The sequence below is a fragment of the Dendrobates tinctorius genome, unplaced genomic scaffold, assembly GCF_039654945.1.
Source record: "Dendrobates tinctorius isolate UK_male_01 unplaced genomic scaffold, ASM3965494v1 ptg000022l, whole genome shotgun sequence".
Classification (NCBI taxonomy): Eukaryota; Metazoa; Chordata; class Amphibia; order Anura; family Dendrobatidae; genus Dendrobates; species Dendrobates tinctorius.
In genome coordinates, this window is record NW_027361690.1 from 11,300,463 (window position 1) to 11,314,538 (window position 14,076).

Consider the following 14,076-nt stretch of genomic DNA (forward strand, 5'->3'; position numbering starts at 1 on the left):
GGGAAGCAGCGCCATTTGACGTTTTTGGCTAGAATTGAGATCGGACACCATGTCGCGATTGGAAAACCCCTGATGTACCAAAACAGTGGAAACCCCCCACAAATGACACCATTTTGGAAACTAGACCCCCTAAGGAACTTATCTAGATGTGTGGTGAGAACTTTGAACCCCAAGGGCTTCACAGAAGTTTATAACATAAAGCCGTACAATTAAGAAATCATATTTTTTCCACAAAAATGATCTTTTCACCCTCAATTCTTATTTTTCCAAGGGTAACAGCACCCTAAAAGTTATTGTGCAATTTGTCCTGAGTACGCTGATACCCCACATGTGGGGGTAAACCACTATTTGGGCGCATGGCAGAGCTCGGAAGGGAAGCAGCGCCATTTGACGTTTTTGGCTGGAATTGAGATCGGACACCATGTCGCGATTGGAAAACCCCTGATGTACCTAAACAACCCCCCACAAATGACACCATTTTGTAAACTAGACCCCCCAAGGAACTTATCTAGATGTGTGGTGAGCACTTTGAACCCCCCAGTGCTTCACAGAAGTTTATAACGCCCGGGAGTGAAAATAAAAAATTCGTATTTTTTCCACAAACATGATCAATTAGTCCCCAATTTTTTTATTTTCCCAAGGGTAACAGGAGAAATTGGACCCCAAAAGTTGTTGTCCAATTTGTCCTGAGTATGCTGATACCCCATATGTGGGAGAAAACTACTGTATGGGCACACGTCGGGGCTCGGAAGGGAAGTAGTGATGTTTTGGAATGCAGACATTGATGGAATGGTCTGCGGGTCTCATGTTGCCTTTGGAGAGCCCCTAATGTACCTAAACAGTGGAAACCCCCCACAAATGACCCCATTTTGAAAACTAGACCCCCTAAGGAACTTATCTAGATATGAGGTGAGCACTTTGAACCCCCAAGGGCTTCACAGAAGTTTATAATGCCAGGGCATGAAAATAAAAAAATCGTATTTTTTCCACTAACATGATCAATTAGTCCCCAATTTTTTTATTTTCCCAAGGGTAACAGGAGAAATTAAACCCCAAAAGTTGTTGTCCAATTTGTCCTGAGTACGCTGACGCCCCATATGTGGGAGAAAACTACTGTATGGACACACGTCGGGGCTCGGAAGGGAAGCAGTGACGTTTTGGAATGCAGACTTTGAGGGAATGTTCTGCGGGTGTCATGTTGCCTTTGGAGAGCCCCTAATGTACCTAAACAGTGGAAACCCCCCACAAATGACCCCATTTTGGAAACGAGACCCCCTAAGGAACTTATCTAGATGTGTGGTGAGCACTTTGAACCCCCAAGGGCTTCACAGAAGTTTATAATGCCCGGGCATGAAAATAAAAAAATCGTATTTTTTCCACAAACATGATCAATTAGTCCCCAATTTTTTCATTTTCCCAAGGGTAACAGGAGAAATTGGACCCCAAAAGTTGTTGTCCAATTTGTCATGAGTACGCTGACACCCCATATGTGGGATAAAACTACTGTATGGACACACGTCGGGGCTCGGAAGGGAAGTAGTGACCTTTTGGAATGCAGACTTTGATGGAATGGTCTGCGGGTGTCATGTGCGTTTGGAGAGCCCCTGATGTACCTAAACTATTGAAACTCCCCACAAGTGACCCCATTTTGGACACTAGACCCCCCACGGAACTTATCTAGATGTGTGGTGAGCACTTTGAACCCCCAAGTGCTTCACAGAAGTTTATAACGCTCGGACGTGAAACTAAAAAAATCATTTTTTTCCACAAAAATGATATTTTTGCCCCCAATTTTTTATTTTCCTAAGGGTAACAGGAGAAATTGGACCCCAAAAATTGCTTTGCAATTTGTTCTGAGTAGGCTGATACCCTACATGTGGGGGTAAAACACTGTTTGGGCGCATGGCAGAGCTTGGAAGGGAAGGAGCACCATTTGACTTTTTCAACTCAGAATTGGCTGGAATTGAGATCAGACGAAATGTTGCATTTGGAGAGCCCCTGATGTGCCCAAACAGTGGAAACCCCCAATTCTAACTCCAACCCGAACCCCAACACACCCCTAACCCTAATCTCAGCCCTAACCCTAACCCTAACCCTAGCCCTAACCCTTACCCTAACCCTAACCCTAGCCCTATCCCTAACCCTAGCCCTAACCCTACCCTAACCCTAACCCTAGCCCTAACCCTAGTACACCTGCGGGTACTGGGCGGCAGCGGCAGAGGGGTCAGGAAAGGAGCTATGCGCCAGAATTCTTGCATCTGAATCCATCTTTTCAAAACTGTCTCAAAGTGTTGTCTGAGCAAATTGCCGCAGGCTTTAATATGCTCAGCAACAGCATTCTTGAGGTCAAAACACTTTTGCAAAGCATGCATTCAGATGCACGACAAACTCCAAACCACACATTTTTCAGGTCTGTAGTGGAGCGCATAGATGGACTATCTCCTGACCAGCAGATGCATGTAATGCAGTCGTGCCACGCTGCTCTAGCGCAGGTTACCTCCCAAGCTCCTCCACCAACCCCGGTAATTCCACCCACACCTGCCCTCCCTTCAGCCTCTGTCCCCCCTCCTCCTCATATTCAATACCAGCAGCCTCCCCAGTACCAGCAGCCTCACCAGTACCAGCAACCTCCCCAGTACCGGCAACCTCCCCCATACCACCAAACTGCCCCGTACCACCAACCTGCTACATTCCAACATCCTTCCCCGTACCATTTCCCAACCACATCTTCTGCACCTCCAGTCCTTGCCCAACCATCCTCTCCACCTCCCACCACCTCTTCTGCCTCCCACATGTCCTCCCATTCTTATTCTTTTTCAACCCCTTCACTTCTTTTACCTACCGATTCTTCCCCACCACAACCACCATCCCTGTCCTCTCTCCACACTCCCAATGTCGAAGTGTCCCAAAGCCCCTCCAGCATTATCTCCACCCAACACTATTTTAATTTATAGTTTTTGGCAATAAAAAAATCATAATTTTTCTGAGTAATAAAAATCGTTTTCAGGAAAAAATGATTAATAACAATTCAATAAAAAATATTTTGTTGGTTCAAAAAGTTGTCTGTCTTTTATTTCAAAGGTTAAATAGTAAAACAAAGGTTAAAAAAATGTCTTTACATAGGGTTAAATTGATTGGGTATCCACAACCAGGTACATAAGTTTAGGTAAAGAAGTTAAAATACTTTGTATAATACACAACCAGGTACACAACTTTGCCAACAAGGTAAAAATATTGTGGTAAATTACACATCCATGTACCCAACTTTGGTTAAAAGGTAACATCATGTAGGTAACAGCAAGGTACAACAATTTGTTAAAAATTTCAAGTAATATGGTTGCACAAGGTACCTGAATTTGGGTAAAAAAGGTAAAGGAAGAAGTTTTCAAACTCTGTCATCCTGCCAGTCGATTCGTCCTTCAGGTGAATTAAAGTATTCAGCAAATTTGTCCCTCATTCTGGAAACAGCCACAGAACTTCTAAAGGTAAAGTTCTGGTAATCATGCAAGGTGGTTTCTTCAGAGTGGTCCTCACTGGAAATGTGTTCGTTGCAGATAACAAAATTGTGCAGGGCCACACAAGCTTTGATCACCTCGTCCACAATTTCAGTCTTGAGGTTGATCGCGGTCAATAGAACACGCCATTTTGCTGTAAGAATACCAAAAGCGCACTCCACCATTCTTCGTGCTCGTGTGAGGCGGTAATCAAAAATTCTTCTTGTAGGTGTCAATGCACTGCTGGAGTACGGTTTTAATAGGTGTTCTGAGAGCTGGAAGGCTTCATCCCCTACACAAACAAAAGGCATTGGTGGGCCTGATGTTTCAGGCAGCGGTCTAGGGGGTGGGAATTGGAAGGTGTTTCCATAGAGATGCCGGCCCATTGCTGACAATTTAAAGACTTGGGAATCATTGGACCGGCCATAGGTCCCAATATCAACCGCAATAAATTTGTATTCTGCATCAACGATGGCCATGAGGACAAAGGAAAAATACTTCTTGTAATTAAAATATTCCGATCCAGATCTAGCAGGTTTGACGATGCAGATATGTTTCCCGTCCACTGCACCCAAGCAATTAGGAAACTGACATATTTTTTGTAACTTGTCAGCAATTTCAAGCCATCTCTCCATTGTGGGCTCTGGTATAAATTCATCAACTAAAGAGTCCCACAATGCACGGCATGTGTACTTCACAATTCCAGATATGGTGGAAATCCCAAGTCTGTACTGGAAATGGAGTGACGAAAGGGATTCTCCAGTTGCAAGGAATCTGTGAAAAAAAAAAAGTTTAAAATGATTTCCAATTCACAGCAATAACATAACATATAAGTCAAATACAACAGTTGAGGATCCTAAAAAAACAATTATTCCAAACGACCCTCAACAACATTCCAGTGCAAGTGTGCTCTCAAGCAAGCAGATCAAATTAAATATGGCATACCGAAGAGTAACCGTCAGATGCTCCGCCGGTGAAATGGAGAAGCTGCAATATGTGTCACTTTTTCTGATGAGGTGTCCAACTCTTTCCAACAATAAATCAAAGTTCTCCATTTTCATCCTAACATATGCAAAAAATTTCTCAGGGTTTCCTCTTAGCACCATGTAGAGTGTAGAATAAACCCCACGTGTCATTCTCTGGGCTGTGATGGGGTGGATCCACAAACGTCGTCAGCGCTAACGCATGATGCGCTGCTGTATCTTTCTCTCCTTCTCAAGAACAATTGCTTTCAATCGATTCGCCTCAACAGTGAAATCCACCAAATTCTTCAGAATGTTTGCTATCACAACGTCCATCTTCGCCAGCCAGCTACTTTCTCTTCTCTCTCTCCAACCTGCACTTGCTCCTCTACAAACTGTGAAAGATGGGCTGGGAACACTGTAAAAATAGGTTTTCTGTAGCCAATCATGTTTTTGAGCACCCCATGTGCATTTTTACAAAACAGATCCGTCGTAATCTGGCGAAAAACGGATTAAAAACCGGAAGAAACGGAAGAAATGGATGCGTTTTTTTGCCGGATCCGATCTGGCAGAAAAACGCATCCGTTTCTTCCGGTTGGCGCCGGATCCGGCACTCCGGCGACACGCCGGACAGCGCCTGACAGGAAAGAACTGATGTGTGAAAGTACCCTAAGTTAGCAGCGTTCGGATTACAAGATTGTGCTTTCTTCAAAGCCCTGTAATTATAAAAAATACTTCTCTATAGTGCTCATGGCCATTGCAGCTGCAGACTGTAGATTTATTGCCGTGGACATTGGTTCTTTTGTCCGTGGAAATGACTCCCAGACCTTTAAAAACTCAGACATGAGCCAACGGTTGTATAGTAATAATTTTAATTTCCCCCTCCCATGACCTCTTCCCAACACTCAAGGCTGTTATGAGTTCATTTTCTCCTTCACCTCTGATGTCTGATGAACTCCCTCTGCTGGTGAAAGGAGGTAGTGAAATTGATCTGGATGGGAAGAACCTGTCATCTCAACAGGTGGAGTGTGATTGGACATCCGGAATTTCTGAGTGGATATAAGGCAGCCGACGCCCTGCAGGGTTGCTGGTGATCCTTTCTGCTCTGAGCTCTGGCATCCAGTTTAGTTCCTGTCTACTAAAAGCTAAGTTTTTGCTCTGCTATTTTTCCATGAGATTTTGTCTTTTTACTTAGTGCTTGTGTTCAGCCTGCCCTGGTTGGGACGGGCTGAACTCTATTTTTGTCTCTGATCAGTTGATCTCTTTGCTCTGTCTTCAGAAGATACCTGAGTGGTGATATAGTGATTTTGAAGTCTAGTGACTTCAGGGCCTTTTCTATCAGACGTGTTGGACATTATTTTTGGCAGGGTTTTTTGCGGATTGCAGCCAGAATCTTTTCTGTCCTTTCCTATCTAGTTAGTTGGGCCCCATCTTTTGCTCAGCCTGTCTTTCTGTCTGTGTTTGTGTTTTCATCTGTTTTTCACCGACAATACATGTTGGGGGCTGTCTATTGCTTTGGGGTCTGCTCTGGGGCAGTTTATATTTCCCCTCTCTTTCTTTAGGCTTATTTAGCTCTCCGGCTGTGACGAGGGGTCTAGGGCACCGTAAGAACCCCCCAGGGCTACTGTTAGTTGTGGTGAATAGGATCAGGGGTCTGCAATCCGCTAGCTACCAACCTCTCCGGTTTTCTTGACTTAGCTTGTGTTTTTGTTTTTTCCTCCTCCGGTGACTCTTTCATAACACAAGGCCCACCAATGCCATTTGTTGTGGTTGGTGATGAGACCTTTCAGATGTGTGGAAACCTACTGAAACCATACTCCATTCAGGACCTGAACCACACAAAAAGGATTTTTAATTACCGACTGACTAGGGCATGAAGCACTGTTGTGTGCCTTTGGTATTCTTGTGTCAAAATGGCGCATTTTAGGGACAGCAATTAGTCTCAAAATTGAGACAGTCAATGAAGTGGTCAAGGCATGTGTGGTTCTTCACAACTACATAATGGCTAAAGAGCGACCAACCCTCGAACTTGATGAACCTGTTTGTAACCCATTGCCAGATTACCTTCATCACCCTCTGAGGACAACAAGGGACGTTGCCCAAATGAGGGATACATTTGCGGTCTACTTTGTTTCAGATATTGGACATGTGGCATGGCAAGATACAATGGTTTAGAATATTCTTAAAATTTTATGTAATGTTATGGTCTTGTAATTTTAACATGTACTTTAAATGTTTTATGTTAAATAAAAAAATTTAGTACAACACCTGTTTACTTTCTTTATGTCCCCCATGCTTTACACTTCGCCTGTTCTATTTGTCAGTGCTATGGTTGGTAACTTCTCATTAGCTACATCATCTCTTCAGTCTGCATTAAGGAATAGTCCAATAGATTAATGCACACTGAAGAGATGATGGAGGAAATCCACCTCATATCTTTACTCATCTGCCCATGTGTCAGAACTACTGCACTCAGAATGCAGAAAACACAGCATCCTGGGTGCAATAGTACTGACACCTGGGTAGGTGAGTGTTGCTGACCCCTAACCCTTAGTGTTGTTTTACTTTTTTTGGGGGAGGATTTTCAGTCCTCTTTGTGGTTTTGCCACCTCATAGCTCGATGACAGACACAAGAAAGAAAAGGAAGAGAAGATTGTGTTTCATGGAGCTATGAGGTGGAAAAAAACAGAGTGTGTGTGTATACGGCGATTTGTGTGTTGACGGCTCACAGTGTATGTTGCTGGCGACGAAAGAGTCAAAGAACAAGCAGTGATAGGGGGCAAACAACACAAATTTATTTACAAAAATATAAAATGACTTACATAATGAGGGGGAAATGTTAAGGACCAGGGGGGTGTGGAGACGGGAGGATTGGCTCAGGGTGGACAATGAAGGGGTTCCAGGGGAAGGGGCTAATAGAAGGGGCTAATACAGGTTCACTGCCGCGTCAGGCAACATTGCAATACTTACAAAATTCCTTTCTGACTCGTGGCGTAGCATTGTCCCAGTCATCCATCAGCGCTTGGGCCACCTCATTCCAAAGCCGCCGAATCACCACGATGTCCAAATGGTCTCGCTCCCGGGTGTACCACAAGGCAACTCTCTCCTGCAAAAGTGAGATCAGGAGGTCATTGTCGAGGTAGTCCTCCTCCCGTTGTGGAACCTAGAAATGAAATAAATAAAAAAATTAATGTTGGAAAGATAAACAAGGAAAAAAAAAAAAGAGAAAAAAAAGGCCAAAAAATATTAGCACTCAAGGAAAAAGAAAAAAGAAATAAAAAACTTACACGCCGTCTTGCAACTGGAACTTGTGCCTCCCTCTGCTCCTCCTGCTCCTGTTCCTGCTTGTCTGCACTTGATGAAGTGTTCTGTAAAAGAAAAAACATGATTTTGGCACATATAATAATAATAATGATAAATTTTATTTCTATAGCGCCGACATATTCCGCAGCACTTTACATTTCAGAGGGGACTTGTACAGACGATAGACATTACAGCATAACAATAATCACATAGATCATAACAGATACCAAGAGGAATGAGGGCCCTGCTCGCAAGCTTACAGTCTATGAGATATACTGTATGTACAGTGATACTTACCAATCAGTTGCAAAGGTACTCTCTTCAGAATCCTGTCCTGTGTGCTCAGGGCTAGAGGCATGGTGAAGAATGCTGCAACAAACAAAGAGACAGTAATGATTACTGACTGCAGGGACAAAAACAGACACACAGACTTTAGCTTGCATACTCACATTTTGGTTAATTCAGTGTCTTCACAGATGTCTTTAATCTTACAGTCTCTTCTAGTGGCTTGAGAGTAATGGACAATGAGTGCCCACTCCCTCTTTTTATATATCTTTGTGTGGGGGTTGGCTGAATCAGTGTCTAGACAGGTTTACTCTGGAAAAACATGCGTAGGAAAATGCAAGTGAACGCGTGTGCTTGCGTATGCATGCATTCTCATAGGCTGTAATGCATTGATTAGATGCATTCTTCCGCCAGCGTCTGCAATTTGCTGCCTCCAAAATTGCAACATGTTGCGTTGGCTGCGCCCCGCTGCACAACCCGAACCGACACATACGTAGTCAAACGCGGCCAAATGCATACAATCGGCATGTACCTGCGTCCACAATGTTAAACGTAGGAAAACACGACGCATGCGGATGTATGCATTAGAAACGCTGTGGACACAACCGCAAATGTGAATCTAACCTTACGCATGACGGCAAAAAAATGCTACGTGTGCATGCATTTGCGTTGTTTCTGCACATGCATTCGATATTTCCAATGCTTTTCCAGTAGAGTTTCCTTGACACCAGGCAACCAATGTGCGTGTTTCATGGGATTTCTATATATAGGCACACTGCACGGATGAAATCCTCGTATTTTGCTGCTGTATCCAGCTGCAAGATGGATCTTACCATGTAGAGCTTCCAAAATTACTCTTGATTTGCAATTGAAATTGGCTGTTGCCTTTGCTGTGGCTTGTGAAGAAGAAAGAAGAAGAGGAAGATGGAGAAGATGTCGTCATTCCTATTGGCAACACCCCATCTTAGAAGTCCGAGAGAGCCGTGGAGCCTACCACTCATTGTACACAGAGCTGCGTGAAAATCCTGAGAAGTTTTTGCGTTCACGAGGATGTCGGAACAGAGCTTTGATGACTTGCTGCAACATGTCCGAGGATCCATCACCAGGCAGGACACACAACTACATCGAGCAATTCCTGTGGAGGAATGTCTGTTGGTGACTCTGAGGTAGTAATTTTGAAAAACAAACACATGTCATTAGCATTATTGTTTGAAAAGTCATGTACTTATTTTTTTCCCATTTTTTGTTCTGCAGATTTCAGGCTACCGGAGAGACCTTATCATCTCTACATTTTCAATTCTGGATTGGAGTGTCCACCCTTTCTGGGATTGTTAGAGACACCTGCCGTGCTTTATGTGATGTTCTGCATGAAGAATTACTCCCCCAACCCACAACTGAACTCTGGCTGGAAAATGCTGCAAAATTCCACGACATTTGTAATTTTCCAAACTATTTGGGGGCTGTGGACGGCAAACACATTCGCATTCGTAAATCTGCTGGAAGTTGATCCAAGTATTTCAATTACAAAAAATATTTTTCTCTTGTTCTCATGGTGATTGCAGATGCTAACTGTCGATTTGTCGCCATGGACTTTGGCTCATTTGGACGAGGAAATGACTCACAGACTTTCAAAAACTCTGACATGGGCCAACGTTTGTATGGTAATGATTTCAATTTTCCACAGCCACGACCTCTTCCAAACACTGAAGGACTGCTAATGCCGTTTGTTGTGGTTGGGGATGAGGCATTTGAAATGTGTGCCAACCTCATACAACTGTACTCAAGTCAGGACTTGAATCACACTAAAAGGATTTACAACTACTGACTGACAAGGGCACGAAGAACTGTGGAGTGTGCCTTTGGATTGCTGGTATCTACATGGCGCATTTTGGGACCAGCCATCAATCTAAAAACTGAGACAATTGATGAGGTTGTGAAAGCATGTGTTGTTCTGCACAATTACATCCTGGTGAAAGAGCAACAACAATTAGACCTTGATGAATCTGTTCATACCACATTGCAGGATTACCAAGATCACTCTCTGAGGACAACAGTGGAAGTTGCCCAAATGAGGGATAAATTTGCTGCCCACTTTTTTTTGGATATTGGACGTGTGGCATAGCAAGAAGAAATGGTTTAAGCCGCTAAGTTAAATGGACTTGTAATATTATGTACCTGTAATGTTTGCTGACTTTAAAAATAATACCTTGACTGTAACTTTAATAATAAACACCTTTACTGTAACACCCATTAATACTTCACTCAAGAATACACACATGTTTAAATAAAGAGATAAAGAAACAGGCAATATGAACCAAAAGAATTTTTATTAACAAACACACCAAGAGGAAATTTGACAAATAAATAACAAAAATTAAAAAAAGGGCATTACTTTCGGGATCTGAGGGGTGTTGGGCTGTGATAGTAGACTCGGAGTGGTTGGGGAAGTTGTTACAGGGGAAGTGGCAGTCAATTGGAGGATTGTTCAGTCTGAAGTACGCATGCATATCGTATGCATGCGTACGCATATCCTTGGGTACCAATGCGTTCCCATAAACAGTAATGCATTTTTTTACGCACTCATCTGCATACGCATGCCTGCGCATATTTTATGGATTTTTGACGCCTCAAAAATGCAACATGTTGCGTTCGCCGCGCCCGGCCACACACCGCGAAGCGACGCATGCGGTACGCATCTGCATACGAACGCATGCAAATGTATGTCCCTGCGTACACCATGTTAAAGATATGTACGCATGACGCATGCGGATTTATGCGGATCAAACGCTGCACACAGATACGCAAATGGGAAACCAGCTTTAATGATCTGTGCTTCTTCTCTTTTTTTCATCTGAAATTTTCTTGGCAACTGTAAAATTAGCAAATTTAAGTCCTGTGTCTTGTATGTGTAGATATTATTTATCTTATTAAGTATAACAATACTATAAAGTAATCTTAAAACACAAAAAGAACAATCCCTTGTTCCTTTCTTTCACAATTTATAACGGTGTGAGTGCAGATTTCTTTCAAGAAGTCATCTCAACTTGCTAAAGGGGTAAAATTGTAAAGTACTTGTAAAATCAAGCAACTTTGCAATTTACATCTTATTAAAAATCCTTTCTATTCTCAAGAATGGGGATTTTTAATTTTATGGTTTACTGTTCGTTTGTTTAGGTTTCCTAGGTAATGAGTCTGAGGACCTGGCTGTCACCAAATTTTTCATGTGGATCTGAACACCAGATGTAATAGTGACTGCAAAATGAGACAAAACTTTTTTCATATGCGCGCGTCTCCACTCCCATAGGCATATAGTTCATAGTCATTACTTTAATGAGTGGTACCACGTGATCGCTCAACACAGGAAGAAGCTGCCTTGATGGAACAACAGAGAGATGCAGGGAGGACTTGCAGCGACCACACCAGGAGTGGGTGAGTATGACGGGGGGAGCCGTGCCGAGCCAAGCATACACGGGGGTGTATGGGGAATATGCCGAACCATGCATACAGCAGGAGGCGCACGGAGGAGCCATGCATACAGCAGGGGGAGGATGGAGAAGCCATGCATACAACAGCGGGAGGACGAGGAGACTTGCATACAGCAGGGGGAGCCACACATAGCAGGACAGGGATGAGGGGACAATGCATACCTAGCTTATACTCAAGTCAATAAGCTTACACAGTTTTTTGTGGCAAAATTAGGTGCCTCGGCTTATACTCGGGTCAGCTTATACTCGAGTATATACAGTAGTTGTTATGAAATAACTTGCAGCAAAATCGAAACTATGAAATTCACAGAAAAATGCTAGACTAGTAGGTTGTTAGCCTGAGAATTTTTCCAAGAAGGTAAGCCATGGTTTCTTTTTAAATAAGTAATTTTCCCAAGTGTTATTAACAATTGCTAATCTATGTTCGGAAGAATTGTACAATGACATTTTCTCTATTATATTTTGATGTGTAGGAATAGTAGCTCTTTTCCAATTTAAAGCTACAGTGTTTTTAGCCACTGAGAAAATGTGTATTAGAATAAATCTATATTCTGAGTTGATGTGCTCGATTTCTAGAAAAAAGAAGAGCTAATTGCGAGGTGATTATAATGTTGCTACCAGTAACTTTTTTTTTTTTATTATAGTGGAAATGTAACTGGATTTTAGAGCAATACCAAAAAATATGTATCAAGTCTTCTTTATTTCCACATCCTCTCCAACAAAGAGGTGTAAGATTAATAAATTATTTATCCAATGTATTGGGGGTTAAATGCCACCTTGAAAACATCTTAAAAATATTTCATGAAGAGAGGCACAGAGATTAGATGAGTATGACAAGGAAATAGCTTTATTCCAGCTTTCACTAGGAAACTATTTCTTTAGATCTCTTTGCCAATTGCTTATCTGTGAACATTCTTGGAGACCATAATACTGGTTGAATAGTCTATAGATCTTTTTGGTTTTCCACAAAGTTTCGTTTTTGGGATTGCAAATTAAATTCCCAATATACTCAGGAATAGGGTATTTAGAATCAAGAAGGCCCCTAATAGTTTTCCTCAGTAATTTATAATATATAATATATCTAATCATAATCAGGAACTTTATTTTAGTTAAAGTTGTATAAAAGAAAGAAAATTATTCCCATCATGTACATTGTACATTTTTAATTAATTTTAATCCAGAACTTTAATAAGTTCTTTCCAGGATAAAAGGATATTTTGGTTATCAGATTTATTATATCCAAAGGTAATCTTTTTTAGTTTATTTGCAAACATTTTCGAAGCTGACAGAGAGGCAGAAATAGTTTGAAAGTCCGGTGCAGAGTTCTTAGAGTTTAATAAAAAGGTTATTAGTAGAGAATGAAGTGGAGACTTTTCACTTAAGGAAGATTCATGATCTACACAGGCAGAAGGTGTATCGGTGATCACATAGGAGATATAAAACATGCTAGGGATACTCCCATCTCCAAACATGTAAGAGAGAAACCTCATGGGGATCTTGGTTCCTTCACTTTTAGTGTCATTGAGGTTGTTTCCCCATCCATAAGGGGTGGAAACTGAGATTGCAGGATCCTTCAAAAAGAGCTAAGGTAGATCCACAGATTTGACTCTATACACCCTAATGGGCTAAACGAGCAAATGCATTTTGGTTGTTACAAATTATCCCAAATTTACCTGGGCCTATACCTGTGAGATGTGCCCAAATGGGCTAATTATAAATATTTTTTTCCTGATTATGGGATTTTTTATAGTCCAGCTATAATCCAGCTTGATTACATTGTGAGTCCATTTTTCAGGTTATGTTGAATTATTATCTCTGATTATATGGATTTTACTTTTGGAATTATTTGCTATAGTGTACCCCCCCTTTTTATATCACCTCCTTATGTTTATTCTGGGATAGTGTACAGTTGACTTACATGTAGATTGGACCATTTGCATTCCATTATCTTTAGATGAAATGCACGGGGAGTCATCGGGTTCGTATTAACCAAATACACGTGATCGTACCTTGTGCGTTCCATCACAAGTGGAGCACAGTATGCAATCAGCGTCACTCAAAGACTTACAGTTGTGCTCAAAAGTTTACTTACCCCAGAAGAATTTTTGCTTTCTTTGCCTTTTTTCAAAGAATATGAATGATAGCACCAAAACTTTTTCTCCACTCATGGTTAGTGGTTGGGTAAAGCCATTTATTGTGAAACTACTGTGTTTTCTCTTTTTAAATCATAATGACAACCGAAAACACCAAAATGACCCAGATTAAAAGTTTACATACCCCATTTCCTAATACTGTGTATTGCCCCCTATAACATCAATGACAGCTTGAAGTCTTTTGTGGTAGTTGTGGATGAGGTTCTTTATTTTATCAAAGGTTAAAGCTGCCCACTCTTCTTGGCAAAAAGCCTCCAGTTCCTGCAAATTCCTGGACTGTCTAGCAAGTACTGAGTGCTTGAGATCTCCCCAGAGTGGCTCAATGATATTGAGGTTAGGACATTCTTGATATGCAGAGCAACACTTCAGCCCCTTCTTACATCGCCTTTGGCTG